We start from the raw sequence: 17,336 nt of genomic DNA, 5'->3' as shown, positions 1-17,336 counted from the left end.
CCTCCCCCCTCCCCCGAGCGAGTTGGAGGGGGAGGGAGAGGGGGAGGGGAGAGGGGGAGGTGCTGCCGGTCTTACGCAACACAATCGATGGGCTACACTGGACTCGGACTTGGCCGTTGACGCACTGGAGGAGGAGGGAGGAGGAGGGAGGAGGGAGGAAGAGGGAGGGAGAAGGGAGGACGGAAAGACGGGAGGGAGGAGGAGAGGAGAGGCGGAGGGAGGGTATTGAAGAAGAGGGAGGAGAAGAGGGGGCGGAAGGAAGAGAGGGGGAGGAGGGAGGGGGAGAAAAGAGGACCCGAGATGGGGAGAACGGGCTAGATTGACAAAGAGGTGAATGTAAAATGAATAATAATAATAATAATAATAATAGCATACGACTAGGGACACGCTGTTTTCCTTGCAGTACATCAGTTAATAGAATGGGGAGAGAGAGAGAAATAGAACATAAATATAAAATATCTATCCTTGCAAACACCGCAACCCCGTAGCCTGTGTCAACAATCCCTTGCGGGCGGGCATGAGAGTCATCACGTTACAAGAAAAAACAAGACACAAACACAGAAATGATCGACAAAACAGTTCGACATATTTCAGAATAACCACATACGTCCGTGGCAATATCATGGGGGTCCCATATTTGGAAAAGGGGGGGATATGGTGTCCCCCCCACACACAAACATTCTCTGTTCCCCCTCCCACTACCCACCCACCCAATATGAGGGACCCTGAGACTTTCTCAACGTTATCTTGATTTACATACCAAATGCCATTATGCTGTAAGTGGCGATCTCTCGCCTACACACACACACACACACACACACACACACACACACACACACACACCAAAAATAAATAAACAAATAAAACGTTCAAACACCCAAAACTTACATTAATTCCACTTATCGAACTCCACCATCCCCAGCAACACAGAAAGACCCTAATTTGGCTTATTGGGTCTCGTTTCTGGGGAACTTGGCAACGGTAGTCCCGTTTCTTGACAGCGAATGCCCATGATCATGACAAGACACCTTTATTTTATTGAACTATTAATTTATTTATTAGCGACATGGTGCAGTGTGGACGTATTTCTAATACGGTATTTATACAAAATACATGAAACTAAACAGGAACGCATTTGTCTGTTCATAATAATTAATATTACAAAAAATTTCGACCAGCATTCTACAGTTTATTCAATATACCAAAACCTTAGTCGACATGACGTCACGCCATGAGAGATGTGTGACGTCGTGTCGACTCGTACACGCCAATCTTGTCAACACGACAACAAACGTGGGGCCGCAAGCGTTTGGCGTATGAAAACGTTAAAAAAAAAAACTGCGTAGCTCAAACGAAACGGATGAAAGTGGAAAAGGGTCCGCAGTCAGGGAGAGTCAACAAAACAGACGCTGATCCAAAGAAAACGAGGTTTGGAAAAGAAAATGCGAGGAGGAAACTGAAGACGAAGATGAGGAGGAAATTGGGGGACGGAAAAACGAGGTGTAAAGGAAGAGACGGAAGAGGAGGGGAAGAGAAGAGAAGATGGGGAGGAGGAGGAGGAGGAGGAGAAAGGGAGCGAGAAGAAGAGGGGAACAGGAAGGGGGAATAGGCGGGAAGAATATGAGGAGGGGGAGTATGGGGACTGTGGAGGAAGGGGAGGATGAGAGTAGAGAAGTAAGACATCACGTAAAAGAATTCCAAGAACTCCCTAGCGAACACCGCTCCCCCAAAAGAGAGAGAGAGAGAGAGAGAGAGAGAGAGAGAGAGAGAGAGAGAGAGAGAGAGAGAGAGAGAGAGAGAGAGAGAGAGAGACTCTTCTTAAGACTTCAAGCTCCCTTACGATCCCTACCAGGCCATCAGCCCTTGTTTTCACGATAACTAAAATGACTCATCGCCAAGAGAACATCGGGGAAACTGCGTCTGAAGACTCCCAACCTTCCTTTCCCTATGGGGGGGGAAGGAAAATACACGAAAAGGTGACTTAGACGTCGAAACCCGAACAACTTGGGTTGAGAAGAAAGTATGCAATGATAGGATTGGGGGTGGGGGTGGGGGGTACTATGGTGGAGACACAATGGGGGGGTAAATGGCCGGGTACCTTGGAGACAGGATGGGGGGGTTAAGATGGGGGATTATGCGAGTAAAGGAAGGGGGTTGGGTTGAGTTGGGGGAATGGGGGGTTAAGATAGAAGGATTGTATAGGTAAAGGAAGTTGGGGGTTAGATTGAGTTGGGGGAATGGGGGTTAAGATGGGGGGACTGTGCAGGTAAAGGAGTTGCAGGTTGGGTTGAGTTGGGGGCAATACAAGCACGAGATGCTGGGAGAAAACAGAAGACAACGACGGGGGGGGGGGGCAGAGAAAATGAGAAGAAGCCCGACATCAAAACAAAATCGTGCGTACGTACGTGTGTGATTCACCATGGTCTTGGATCACGTGTTGGGCTCGTGATCGACAGCTATTTCCCTCCCGGAAGAGAGCTCAGAGCTTATGTATGACCGATCTATGGCTAACAGTGACCTCACACGCACACACACACCCAACTCCCCGCCCACGAGAGTTGGAGTAACAACCCGCAGCGGAGCGATACTGAAATTATTTCTGCCCTGGGCTGGATTCGAACCCAGCCCGCCGTAGCGGCAGGCGAGAACTCTAACTGCGCCACGAGGTTGTGTGTGTGTGTGTGTGTGTGTGTGTGTGTGTGTGTGTGTGTGTGTGTGTGTGCGTGTGTGTTCTGGGAGACATGGAGAGATAGACATGGGGAGATTGAGGAGAAAGAAGGGGGAGAGGGGAGAGAGAGCGAAAGAGAGAGGGGGAGAGTTAGAGGGAAAGGAAGAGAAGGTGGGGAAGGGAGGGAGGGAGAGGTGGATGGGTGGAAAGGTCACAACAGCGTGGGGGTGGGGGCGGGGGAGAACCTGATGGGGGGACAAAAGCCAAGGGGGGGAGAGTTTGGGGAAGAGATGGGGGGCTTATACCGTTCTCAGTCTAGAGGCCTAACAATCCCCCCAAGGTGATCACCCCTTAATTCTTGGGTGATTAATTGCCACTAGTAGGGAGGGGAGAATGGGAGGGGGGAGGGGCATCAAAGAGAGGGAAGGGGGAGGCATGAACAGACATTGACTTCTGAGCCGAAATGCTGTGGAGGAGAAGGAAGAGGAGGAAGAGGAGGAAAAGGAGGAGGAGAGAAAGGGAAGGAAGGGAATGGGAGTGGAGGAAGAGTAGGAGGAGGAAGAGGAGAGAGACGCTGAAATGGCAGATGAAAAGAAACGAGGCTTGGAAGAGAGGGGAAGAGAGAGAAAGCGAAAACAGAGGGGAATAAGTACAAGAAAGACGAGCGGATAACAAAGAAAGAAAGAGGGGAGAAGGGGAGAAGGGAGGAGGGGGAGGGGGGAACAAGAGGCACTTGACTACGAGGGGGTGGGCGAAAGTTGATAAAACAAGGAGGGAAGAGGGAAGACAGAGGAGGACAAGAGAATGAGAAAGGGAGAGAGAAGAGAGGGGAGAGAAAGGGGAGAGATGAGAGAAGGAGGAGAGAGGAAAGGGAGAGAGAGAGAGTGGAGAGAAAGGGGGAGAGAGGAGAGAAAAAGGATAGAGAAAAGGGAGAGAAATGGTGAGAGGGAAAGAAAGATGGAGAGGAGAAAAGAAAGGGAGAGGAGAAAAGAAAGGGAGAGAAACGGGGAGAGAAGACAGGAGGGAGGATAAAAGGGGAGAGAAAGGGGGAGAGGTAAGAGGAGGGACGAGAACGGGACAAGATGGGGAGGTTAAAGGAGAGTGGAGGGGAGGGGAGAGGAAGATTTTGGGAGGTGAAAGAGGGGAGAGGGAGGTGGGGAAGATTTTGGGAGGTGAAAGAGGGGAGACAGGGGGAGAAAAGAGAAGAGTTGAGAGAGGGGAAAAGATGGTACGAGAGGGAGGGAGGGAGAGAGAGAGGCAGGCGATGGGATGGGAAACAACGCCGGGGAATGGAAAATGCATGTGGAAAGGGATGTGAAGGGAAGGAAGATCCAAGGAAGAGGAAGAGGAGGAGGAGGAGGAGGAGGAGGAGAAGGCGAAGAAGAAGAGGAGGAAGAGAGAAAAAAAGGGGGGGAGGAGTGGGACTGGTACCACGAAGTAACGATGTAGAAGTGAGAAGGTCATGAAAGATTACAATGATAAATGATATAGATTGCAATAACAAAGGGAGGATACATCATGGATTACAAAACAGTAGAGGAAGGGGCTGAAGGAAATGGAAACAACGTGAAAGGGAGGGAAAAGAAAGGATGATGATGATGATGATGATGATGATGATGATGATGATGATGATGATGATGATGATGATGATGGTGATGATGATGATGACTACTACGACGGTAGTGGTGTTTGTGGTGGTGAAGAAGGATAAAAAAAAAATCTTGAGAAAGAGAAACCAGTAGATATGAGTAACAATAAGAAGAGGATAAAAAAGGGGGGATAGATGGAAAAAGAGGAAAGCGAAGTGAGACAGAAGGATGGTTATGATGACGACGACGACGACGAAGAGGAGGAGCAGGACGGGGAGGAGGAAGAAAGAGGAGGAAGAAGAACGAGGAAGAGGCGGAAACTGAGAAGGAGAAAGAGCTGCAAGAGGAGAACGAGTGAAGAGAAGAGGAGGAAGAGGAGGAAGAGAAGGAAGAGGAGGGACAGGACGTGAACGGAAGGGTACAAGATAAACCGGGGGTCAAGCGGTACACTGAATACGTGAGGCGAAGCACCGCTGCTATGGCAGAGAGAGAAGGAGAGAGAGAGAGAGAGAGAGAGAGAGAGAGAGAGAGAGAGAGAGAGAAAGGGGAGGGGAGAGGGGGCAAAGAGAGAAGGAGAGAGGGGGCAGAGGGGAGAGAGGAGAGGAGGCAAAGAGAGGAGAGTGAAGGAGAGAGGGGGGGGAGAGGAGAGAGAGAGCGAGAGAGATGGGGAGAAAGAGAGCAAGAGAGAGAAAGAGAGGGGGGAGGGGAGAGGGGAAAAGAGAGAAGGAGAGATATTAAGAGAGGGGGCAGAGGGGAGAGAGGAGAGGAGAGGAGAGGAGAAGAGAGGAGAGGAGGCAAAGAGAGGAGAGTGAAGGAGAGAAGGGGCAGAAGGAGAGGGGAGAGAGGAGAGGGGAGAGAGAGAAAGAGAGAGGGGGAGAAAGAGCGTGGGGTAGGGAATGAGTAAGCTGGAAAACACAAGAGTAAAAAGACGCTGTTGGTGAAAAGGGGGGGGAGCGGGAAGAGGGGAAAAGGAGGAAAAGAGGACAGGACCTGGGTCATTTGGTTCGTTGACTTGCGGGCTTGAGGATGGGGGGGGGAAAGGGAAGGGGGAGGAGCATATTTGGGTGCGGAAAGGCAATAAAGAATATAATAATATAAAACAAAATTAAGAAGGAAGAAAACAGAGATGAAGGAAGGGTATTCCAAATCTACAACTGCTACCGTAGTTATCTAACCTCCGTGACAGATCTACGTTAACAAAAGAAGTTAGCTAAACTCCTCTCCAATCCAGCCCCCTTTCCGTTATAGACTTCCCCCTTAACCTTTCTCATCCCTCCGACCTTGGGCGGATTGGTTCAAGCTCGCGGAAACCTCGCGATAGCAGCGTGGAGAGAGAGGTTGACGAAGCTGTTGCAGCCCAGCTGTTGTTTTTCGTACAGGAATCTAAAAGGTCAGCTGCACGTGGATGAACCTTCGCAAGGTATTAAAGCTCTGCCAGAAAGGCCAAGCCGGACCTGCGAAGGAGGCAGCGGAAGGAACGAGGGGAGGGGAGGAGAGGGGAAATAGGAAGGGAGGGGAGGGTAGTGAGGGGAGGAGAGGGGGAAATAGGGAGGGGAGGGTAGTGAAGGGAGGAGAGGGGGAAAGAGGGAGGGGAGGGGAGAAAAAATACGTGCAACAAACGAGGGGAGGAAGGGAGAAGCGAAGGGTAGTGAGGGGAGGAGAGAGGGGAAATAGGAAGTGAGGGGAGGAGAGAGGGGAAATAGGAAGTGAGGGGAGGAAGAGTACGTGCAACAAGCGAGAGGAGGAGGGAGAAGAGAAGGGGAGGGTGGTGAGAGGAGGAGAGAGGGGAAAGAGGAAAGGAAGGGAGGAGAGGAAGAGTACGTGCAACAAGCGAGGGGAGGAGAGAGGGGAAATAGGTAAGGGAGAGGAGGAATAGTACGTACAACAAGCGAGGGGAGGTGGGGAGAAGGGAAGGGGAGGGTAGTGAGGGGAGGAGAGGGGAGGAACCGAACGTGCAACAAGCAAGAGGAGGGAAGAAGGGAAGGTGAGGGTAGTGAGGGGAGAAGAGAGGGGAAACAGGAAAGGAAGGGAGGGGAGGAAGAGTACGTGCAACAAGCGAGGGGAGGAGAGAGGGGGGATGGAAAGGGGAGGGTAGTGAGGGGAGGACACAGCAACAACATGGGGGCGACGAAATCGATCGAAATGCCCGCGGGGGAGAGGGGGACGGGGGGGGAGGGGGACGGGGGGAGAGGGGGACGGGGGGGTAGTAAACGGCAAACCTATGTTGGACGACGATGAGGATGACGATGAGGATGACGGCAGCGGAAGGAAACGCTCCGCCACCGCCTGGTTGAATCAATGGGCGGATGGGAGTCGGGAGGTTAGGGGAGTGGGAGTGGGAGTGGGAGTGGGGGCTGGGAGAAAGAACCTGTGGAAATGGACTTTGTGGGATTAGGGAAAAGCGAGCGCTAGGAAGGCTGGAGTGTGAACAAAGGGTGGAGGTGGGTGAAGAGGTGGAGGAGGGGAGGGGGGAAGAAGAGGAGGACGATGAGGAGTGGAGGAGGATGGAACAGGACGAAGAGGAGAAGGAGGAAGAGGAGGAGAATGGACGAGGAGGACGAGGAGGAGTGGAGGAGGAGGATGGAACAGGACGAAGAGGAGAAGGATGAGGATGAGAAGACTGGACGAGGAGGAAGAGAATGAGGACGATGAGAAGGAAGAGGAGCATGAGGAAGTAGTAGGAAGAGGAGAATAGGCGAGGAGGAAGAGGAGGAGCACGAGGAGGGAGGAGGAGGAGGAGGAGGAGGAGGAAGATGAGGAGGTAAACGACAGATGAGGACCCGAGAGGGAGGAGGGGGGAGGTGATGAAGAATCAAAAGCGACCTCTTGAGGTCAGTCAGTTAGTCAGTCAGTCAATCAGTCAGTCAGCTGCTGACAAGTCCACTGCTACACAAAGGCCTCTCCCAGCGTCTTCCTCGGCCACGTCACTCCTGCAAACTTCTCCATCTCGTCCTTTGGACAGGGTCAAGAGGGAATCTTTATAAAACAAACATGCTTAACAATGACTCTTAATTAACTCCATTCTTAACCGCCTTCAGAACCAACTTAAAGGTACGTTCTGCTCGGTACGATTATCGCTCAACGATGATCGTTCATGTCTCAACGATTATCGTCGAACGGGGCTGTTGTGCTTCGAGCTGCGAAGTAAAAGGCTGACCATTTTAACCGAGCCTACAACCAAGGCGCTTACCCATACATAGGATGCCAGTCAGTAGGATGCGCGTCACCCACCACTGGCTGTGGTAGGATAATAATCAATCGCACCGAACAAAGCGCATCTTTATCTCCCTCCCTCCAACGCCATGTTATCCTTCGAGCAATACTCAACTTGCATTTTATTCTGGCTAAATCTACACGATTTTATTCAATCGAGTGTCATCACTGCTGACAGGTTACAGGCAATCACTATCAGTACCTTACGCATGTGTAGCACTTTTTATTTCATAAAATCTGTCGCCAGGATATTCTATTTCATCTCCGTGACACACACACACACACACACACACACACACACACACACACACACACACGCACACACAGTAATGAAGGGGTCGTTATAAAGAGGAGATTGCAACCGAGATATGGGTAATACAATTTAAGTCGTTCTTGGGTCTAAGTCGAGGATGGAGGAGGAGGAGGAGGAGGAGGAGAATGGAGGAGGAGGAGGAGAGAAAGGAGGAGGAAAAGGAAGAGTTGGATGAGTAAGAGCAGGGGAAGGAGGAGGAAGTGGAGTAAAAGGAAGAAGAAGAGTAATAGAAGGAAGAGTGGTATTAGTAGTAGCAATAGTACTAGCAGGAGGTAGAGGTGGAAGAGGAAGACGAGGAAGAGGAGGAGGAAGACGACAGGCAAAGGGTCGCGGGCATGAAGGGCCGATCAACCCGTGATGGTGTCGATGGCCGCCCCCCTCCCCTCCCCTCCCCTCCCCTCCCCTCCCCTCCCTTTCCCAGGCCACAGCCGCCACCAAGGCAGCGGAAATTCCTACGGGAAGTGCTAAGTGACCTGACCCTGACGCTAGCACACGACACGCTCGCGCGCGCGCACACACACACACAAAAAAGGAACCATATATGAATTTGTAGACAGGTATGATGTTTATTGGAGAGTAAGAGACAGGAACCCCACGAACTTTGCTACTTTGCTATATATTACAGTTCGGGGAATACAATTAAGTAAATACACCTGTGTGTGTGTGTGTGTGTGTGTGTGTGTGTGTGTGTGTGTGTGTGTATTCACCTTGGTCTTTGGATCACGTGTTGGACTCGTGATCGACAGCTATTTCCCTCCCGGAAGAGAGCTCAGAGCTCGTATGACCGATCTATGGGTAATGCACCTTTCACACACACACACACACACCCAACTCCCCGCCCACGAGAGTCAGAGTAACGACCCGAAGCACAGCGATACCGAAATAATTTCGGCCCTGGGCAGGATTCGAACTGGGTACTGCGAGCACCACCGTACTTCCCAGACCAGCGCTCTACCAACCGCGCCACCGAGTCGTGTGTGTGTGTGTGTGTGTGTGTGTGTGTGTGTGTGTGTGTGTGTGTGTGTGTGTGTTTATATATGGTTTGGTCATATAGAGAGCTGTGTTTTACTTGACTACAATTCTTCTTAATTCCTTTGCAACCATACGTGCGCGCGCGAGCATTCAAATTTATTCCAGATTTCTGACGTAAACACAAATATGGTTTTACTGAAGAAGGATGCCCGCTGAAGGCCGTGAGGGATTCTTTCAGTCGCCGTGCCACTTCCAACATCTCTAAGACGAGAGGTTAAGTCATCTGGGTCGGTCTGAAGGCTGCTTCCTAGGCTCCTCTTCCTTCTCCTCCTCCTCCTCTTCTTTATCGCCCAATTTCTCCTCCTCCTCCTCCTGCCCGACTATTTCTCTTCCCCTTCGCTCTCGCCCAACTTCCCCTCCTCTTTTCCTTTATCACAGTGTTTCTCCTCCTCTTTTTCTTTATCACAGTGTTCCTCTCCCTCCTCTTTTTCTTTATCACAGTGTTCCTCCCCCTCCTCTTTTTCTTTATCACAGTGTTCCTCCCCCTCCTCTTTTTCTCTATCACAGTGTTCCTCTCCCCTCCTCTTTTTCTTTATCACAGTGTTTCTCCTCCTCCTCCTCCTCTATGTTCCTGCCCAACTATTACTCCTCCTCCTCTTGCTCCTACTCAGTCCTCACCCTCTACCTCATTCTCGCTCAAATTATCCTTTAGTTCTCAGCTCTCTCCTCCTCCTCCTCCTCGGTCCTCACCCTCCCTATCCTCGCTCAAATTCTCCTCGTTATTACCTTTCCCTCCTCGCCTTCCTCCTCCTCCTCTTCCTCCTCCACGGAGAGCCACATTTGACCCTTCACGACCGACTGCCCTTCTCGAACTGACTCGTAATTCCCTCTCTCTCTCTCTCTCTCTCTCTCTCTAGTTGTGAGGCTAGAGCATGCACAAGGACTCACATCCGCAAGTGATCTCACACACACACACACACACACACACACACACACACACACACACAAACTGGATAGTAAGAGAAAGGGCCCCACAATCAACGATCCTGTCCTGTATACTAAATTAGGCAAATGAAATACATAAAAATGTACACATATATTGTAGTGACACAGAATTCCTCCAGCCAGTCCGGTACCATGGCTTGCCCATTCGCACACCTCCAGATGGTTGTTCATCATCCATCACGATTTGATCCGGAGTTCGGCAAAAACGTGAGGAGGGTGCCCACTAGGCAAAACTTGGGTTGCATTTAACTGTGCGTGCGTAAGGTCAACATCAACAATCCAATGGCTCCCAAGTCAAACATTTCTTCAAAATATCCATCACTTTATCTCAACGCAAAGGGACAAAATACAACAGATATTCAAATACATACATTGATGCATTATATGCATGTGCTCACGTGTGCATGTAAAGAGGGAGATGGAGGAAGTGAGAGGAGGAAGACGGGGAGGAAGATGGGGGAAGAAGAGGAAAAGGAACACGGGGAAGGGATGAGGAGGACGAGGACGAAGACAAAGAAAGGGAAGAGAAGGAACAGGAGGAGGAGGAGGAGGAGGAGGTACAAAGGAGGGATGGAAGTAGGAATGTGGTGGTGGAGGGAGGGATGGTGGTAGAGGAGGTGGAGGATGATTAAAGTGATGGTACCAGTGGTGACACTGGAGGATGTGGTGGTAGTGGTGGAGGAATGGTGGGTGGTTGTGGATAATATGCAATCCTTCCCCCCTCCCCCGAGGAAAGGATGATGGGAAGGTCGGAGGTAAAGCAGGGTGGACGGTACAGTAAGGGTGTGTGTGTGTGTGCGCACACACAAACACACACACACACACACACACACACACACACACACACACACACACACACACACACACACACACGCGCGCGCGCACATACACACACATATACTGGCGTAGAGGTTAGCGTACAGCGCTCACATCGATGCAGACCGCAACCGAGTCCCACTCAAGGCTTGAAAGCTTCACTAGATCTATAAAACGTTACTACTTCCCTTGAGAAAGGTGATGGTGTGTGTGTGTGTGTCACAGAGAGAGGGAGAGAGAGAGAGAGAGAGAGAGAGAGAGAGAGAGAGAGAGAGAGAGAGAGAGAGAGAGAGAGAGAGAGAGAGAGAGAGAGAGGGAGAGAGAGAGAGAGAGAGAGAGAGAGAGAGAGAGAGAGAGAGAGAGAGAGAGAGAGAGAGAGAGAGAGAGAGAGAGAGAGAGAGAGAGGAGGGGGGAGGGCAGGGGAAGAAAGCCCTGCGGCGGCCCGGAAGAGGTGTCGTGCATTTTACAAAGAGACTGCGATTTCCTGGGAGCAGGTGCGCTCAAGACAAGAATATGAGAAAGAGAGAAAGAGAGAAAGAGAGAGAGAAGAGATAGATAGATAGATAGATAGAGAGAGAGAGAGAGAGCGAGAGAGAGAGAAAAAAAGTTGATAAAGATATTTGTCCCAGTCCGATGACCGAATGCTAGCCCATCGTGGCCGCACCTCCACCTGGAAGCAAGTCGACGGGGTTGGCGGAAGGGAGGAGGAGGAGGGGGAGGAGAGAGGGATGGGGAGGAAAGAAAAGAAAAATGGAGAAGAGGAGAAAGTGTGAAGAGGTAAAGGAGTAGGAGGTGAAGTATGTGAAAGAGAAGGAGAAGGAGGAGGAGGAGGAGGAGGAGAAGGAGGAAGAGGATAAACAGGATGGTGAGGAGGAGGAGGAAGTGGCTGGGGAGAAGAGTTAAGAATGGTAAATATTAAGAAGAATTAAGTGATAAGTGGTGGTGGAGTGTAGCGACGGGGGAGGAGGAGGAGGAGTAGGAGGAGGTGATGCTACAAGGGCGAGTGATGACGTCAGCGGGTTTGTGCACTGCACTGTGATAATGATGTTGGTGGTGGTGATGGCTGTGGTGGTGGTGATGATGATTATGGTAACAATAATAATGATGACGACTGGTGGTGATGACGATGATTATTATTGTAGTGGTGATGAGAATAACTATGATAATATATTTTTATATTATAATTATGTTAATAAACTAATTAAAATAAAAAATAATTATTACAATAAGTTATGACAATAATGATGATGACTGGTGTTGATGATACTGATGATGATTGTGGTGATGGTGATGAAGATGAAAGTGGTGGTGGCGATGATTATGATGATTATTGTGGTGGTGATGATGATCATTGTGGTAACGAAAACAATGATGATGACTGGTGTTGGTGAACGATGACTGTGGTGATGATAATGACTGTGGTGGTGATAATGATGACAATTGTGATGATGATTGTGGTTGTTGTGGTTTTGCTTAGAGATCATGGTACTCGCGATTATGACATAGTGAAGATGATGGAAAGAAGAGAAGAAGAGAAGAAGAAGAAGAAAATGGGCAAGCGCAGAGGGGAGGGGGGAGCTGAGGGGGTAGGGGGGCAGAGGCAATGTTGGGAGGTGCTAATGGGGTTGGGGGAGGTTCTTCTTCTCAAAACATTAATAACCCCCCACCCCCCATCGCTCCCTCCGAGTTCGTTTCCTGGCTGAATAAAACCTTAGTACGCGCATGCCTGAGCAAAACCTGAGAATGCAGCTCAAGGATGCATGGGTCACATTTGAGAGGAACAGAAGGGAGAGAGAGAAACGAGAATGGAAAAAAGAAAGAGAAGAGAGATGGAGAGGCGAGAGAAAATGAAGAGAAAGAGGAAGAGAAAGTAGAAAAAGAAAAAATGAAAGTGAAGGGAGAAAGGGAGAGACAAAAGGATGAAAGAGGAATAGAGAAGGGAGGAAGAAGATATAGGAGAAAGAGGAAGAGAGAACAAGGGAGAGAATGGGAGAAAGGGGAGGAGGAGTGTGAAGGAGGGAGAGAAGGAAGAAAGGGAGAGGGAGAGACAAGTGGCGAGGAGGCAATGAAGGGGGAACGGTGGGGGGTGGGGGTGGGGGGAGGTGGGGGAAGGGCCGCACAATAGAGGAGAGGCATAGAGAGGGTCAGATGAAGAAAATCAATAAGTAAAAACGGTCTGGCATCCTCAAGACGGGAAGGAAGAAGAAGACGAAGAAGGCGAAAGCACAGGACAAGGGGAAGGGGGGAGGCACGAGGTAGATGCGCGATAAAAATAATGTTAACGGATATTCTGAGACGAGATGGATGAAATGAGACGAATCTAGTGTATATGCTAGTTAATTAGTTAGTTAGTGGTGTGTGTGTGTGTGTGTGTGTGTGTGTGTGTGTGTGTGTGTGTGTGTGTGTGTGTGTGTGCGCGCGCGCGCTTTATACTTCAATAGTGGCTTATAAAATCATGTTAAGGTACAGAAGGCATTAATGGAGCTTATAAGCACCAGAAACTCGTGACCATATTTCGAGCGCTGTAGCTAACGACGGGTATGTGACTGGCTACGTTGAGATCATACCAGTCGAGGGATTGAGGGAGAGGGAGAGTAAGATATCTATTAAAAGGATGGACCAATAGACCAAATTGCACAAAGAGAATAGAGGAACTAAAAGAAAGGAGAGGTAGGAGGGTACAGACATGGGCAAGGACAAGGGAAAGGACGAATAGATTAGGGTGACGATGATGATCATGATGGTGTTGGTAGAGGAGGAGGAGGAGGAGGAGGAGGAGGAGATCGAGGAGGAAGAAGAGGTGGAGGAGGAGGAAGAGGGAGCGGAAGAGGTGGAGGGGGAGGAGGAAGTGGGATAGGAGGAGAAAGAGGAAGTGGAGAAGAAGTGAGAGATGTGGCAGAAGGAGGAGGAAGAGGAGGAGGAGGAGGAGGAGAAGTGTGTAAGTGTGCGAGATGGTGGAGCTGTGTGCACAAGTAAATGGTCATGTGCTGCGGGCACCCAGGAAAGCTGCGGCGTGTGGCACCCCCCCCCTTCCCACCTCCCCCCCCACCCCAGGCCCGTCACCACCCTTCCCAAGGCAGAACTTGCAGCAATGCGCTCAGCGGTATCTGGGTCTTTATCCTCATTCCAAGTGTCACCGATAATACATTATGGAACACATGAGAAAATGGCCATGAGCGATAGAGACACAGCGGGCAATATTTCGATGAGAAATGCTTTAGTGGGCTCGATATTGTACCATTAGCCTTTGGTATACTCTACACCACCTCGTTATGTAAATACCGGTATGGTATATATATGGTCGTGCAAAAAAAAAATATTGGAATTCAGTAAACTGCTCACATACACAAAATCGCAAGTGTAACCAATGTAAGTGTGATTCACCATGGTCTTGAATCACGTGTTGGACTCGTGATCGACAGCTATTTCCCTCCCGAAAGAGAGCTCAGAGCTCATATGAGACCGATCTATGGGTAATGCCGTGACCTTACACGCACACACACCCAACTCCCCGCCCACGAGTTGGAATAACGACTCGAAGCGCAACGATACTGAAATTATTTCAGCCCTGAGCGAGATTCGAACCCGGACCGCCGTAGTGACAGTCGAGTTGTGTGTGTGTGTGTGCTTACACGCGTATATGCCTTCAACCAAGTGTGCATGTCAGCGTATTAAACACACGGGGGCACAACGCATGAGTGATAGTAACTAATCACCACATCACACGCCAAAATTCCCTTGCAATGACGCTCTAACTATTTCGAGGCAAAAACTCGAACATACAAGTGTTTGGGAGACATGGAGTGTGAGGAGGACGCGCAGGGAAGGAAGGTTGCAGGAAGATGTACAAACGAAGGAACAGTAAACGCGTCCGTTAAAAAAGTACCCCCTACTTGGGCAACCACTTCCTTCAGTCGCGTCGCCCTCTGCAGTGTTGCCGTCTTTGGTGCGCTCGTGACTTGATGAACGACGAAATTGAATTCTTTCCCATGAGGTCCTCTCTACGATTTGTGGGTCCTTTCCCACTGCAATATGGTTGACGTTGTTCTTTCCGCTATATTCTGACATCCACCACTGATCACCTCCCATAAACGTCACGTGTGCCAACGTCTGTCTAGCACTCTTGCAAACTTCTCTATTCCCATAGGGTCGTTGCCAGCAGCTGTGGGATTCCATTCAGACACATGCAACAATTACTATATTATTATCATTATTACTACAAGACACATAGGTACATATATACATGTTTCGTGTATGTATGTATGTAAGTATGTATGTGTGTGTATTTTCCCTTTGTTCCACAATGTCCGTCGGCTGTGAAGAAGAGAACGTGACGGACCTAGACGGGGCATCAGGATAACAGAACAATCAATACAGCGAGTGAATTATTCTGTGGCAGGGGGAGTAGTGAGGAGCGACAGGCGGGAGGTAGTTGTGATAATGGATGTGAGGAGGAGAAACGAAGGAAAGATGACAAGCTGACTGCGAGGAACGCTCTGAGACTGATGTCGCAATGGTGGAGAGGAGGGAGAGGGGGATAGAGGGACTGGAGGGAGGGGGGATGAGAGAGAGGTGGGATTGTTGGGAGAGGAGAGACAGAAGCGGGGGGAGAAGGAGAGGAGAAAGGGAGAAGAAGGATGGAAGGGGAGGACACTGGAGGGAGGGAGATGAGAGAAGGAGAAGAAAGAGGGGGAGAGAAGAGGAGGAGGAGGAGGGACAGGAGAGGAGAAAAAGGAATAAGAGTGGGAGGAGAGAAAGGAGGTGGTAAGAAACCTGTAGAGGACAGAAGGAATGGGAGCGGTGGGTGGAACGCTACGAGACAGATGCCACAGTGGTGGAAAGGAGGAAGAGGAGAGAGAGGGAAAGGAGAGAGAATGGTGAATGGTGGGAGAGGAAGGGGAGAGGAAAAGGAGGTATTTTGAAGACAGAGGCCATGGGAAAGGTATACAGACAATGCATAGGTGTATTAAGAAAAATCATCGAAGGTGTAATATTTTTTAACGCATTGAAGAACGTGAAGCAAGGAGCAAGCAAGGGGGATGAGCGGAGAGAAAGTGTGAGAGGGGGTGGAAAGGGGAGGGGAAGGGAGGGGAGTGGAGGAGGTGATGCTGACCAGGAGAAAGCCGAGTATATTGCACGGAGGAGAAAGCACAATACAAGAGTGATGGAGGGAGGGAGGGAGGGAGGGGTGGGAGAGAGTATGGGAGGATGGATGAGAGGATAAAATGACGGGAGAAAGGGAGAGGAAAGGGACGAAGGAAGGGAGAGCGAGAGAGAGAAAGGGAGGGATGAAGTTGAGAATGAATGCGGGTGATGGTGAAAGATGGTGGTTGGAAGGAATTGGCGTCCGTGCTTCTTCATACCCATCCGTACCTCTTGACACTGCCTCTCATTTCAGCTAACGCCAGCATATACACTTCATCTCCGTGGCACTTCTTTCTCTGCAGAGAGGGTGTACATGGGTGCTTTAGCGAGACGGGTTATTTCTGCGGTCAATATGTTCGGTTCGTGTCCCTCAGGGGCCTAAGTTCGAATCCTGACTGGCGCAGTTTCACTTCTGGAAGGTACTGATCCCCCCCCCTTTACATGCACTTCTACAGAACTCATCCCTCCTTCATCTCCTGTATGGCAGTGACGATGATATAGTATTTATATAATAATTATCATAATAGTTACAACATAGCATTCAATTAATCGTCTCTTACAGAACAATAGCGGCATAGTGCCGGTACAATAATAACAATAATAAGAACAATAATCTATTTACCCTCACCGTAATATTGCCTAAGGGGACAGAGAAACAGAAATAATGAACTAGTATACCTGTGTATATATATATATATATATATATATATATATATATATATATATATATATATATATATATATATAATTCAGAAGAGTGTAGTGAACTGTATGAAACAAATCCTGGATTATAACTCGAGGGGTGAAGCAAGGGAAATGAAAGAACAATGAGGCAAACACAGACTAGAAAGAGAACGCCACGCCACGCCTTTTCAAATTCACCCAGATATACGTAACGGTTAGCAATACACATTTCTTCACTTTGCCGTCTAGTGATTATATTCACCCATGTATTGGGAGGACAACACTCGACTTCATAATTCGACTTGTATGCTGTCTATCGCTGGGCGATTTCAATCATCTGAGTGGAATGATGGAAGGAGAGGAAACGTCTCGAGAGCAGAAGGGATAACTGAGCGAAAAGAGAATTACCAAATCACACTAACATCGAAATCTCTTCAATGTAACATTTTTTTTTAATCTCAAGGTGAGCGACAGCCGAGAGTAAGATATGCACACACCGGTATTGGTGAAAAAGAGGTAGAAATAAAAAAATGTGAAGAGAGCAAGAGAGCAGATTAGGTGGATTTGATCGAAAAGATGCGGCCATGGAGGAAGAAAACGGGTATCTGAAATGCAGAGGAGAGGAGAGGAGAGGAGAGGGAGAGAAAGAGAGAGAAAATGGGAACTAGTAGCTAGGGAGACAAGAGGACGACGAGGAAGAGGGAAGGGGATGAGAGGAGGGCAGAGGAAAAATATGAGCGGGACAGGAGGAAGAAAAGAGGATAGAGAGAAGAGGGAGAAAGAAGAGCAGGAGTAGGACGAAGTGGGAAAGGAGGAGGAAGAGGAGGGACTGGGGGATGGAGTGGTGTGGTGGAAGAGAAGTGGGACGAACAGAGAGAAGGGGAAGGTAAGAGGACATGAGAAAGAGGAGGAAAGGTGAAAAAGAGAAGAA

The 17,336-nt window shown here is 49.4% G+C and overlaps 1 protein-coding gene across 4 annotated transcripts in view; it reads right to left on the bottom strand.

Annotated features, from left to right (window-relative positions):
* The window catches only part of LOC143035187 (uncharacterized), a 475,073-nt gene that overhangs the window by 126,366 nt on the left and 331,371 nt on the right, over nucleotides 1-17,336 (bottom strand). The gene's annotated exons all lie outside the window — the stretch shown is intronic.

This window comes from Oratosquilla oratoria, chromosome 18, assembly GCF_046742065.1.
Source record: "Oratosquilla oratoria isolate Oo_2021 chromosome 18, ASM4674206v1, whole genome shotgun sequence".
NCBI lineage: Eukaryota > Metazoa > Arthropoda > Malacostraca > Stomatopoda > Squillidae > Oratosquilla > Oratosquilla oratoria.
This window is presented reverse-complemented; position numbering and strand designations above follow the sequence as displayed.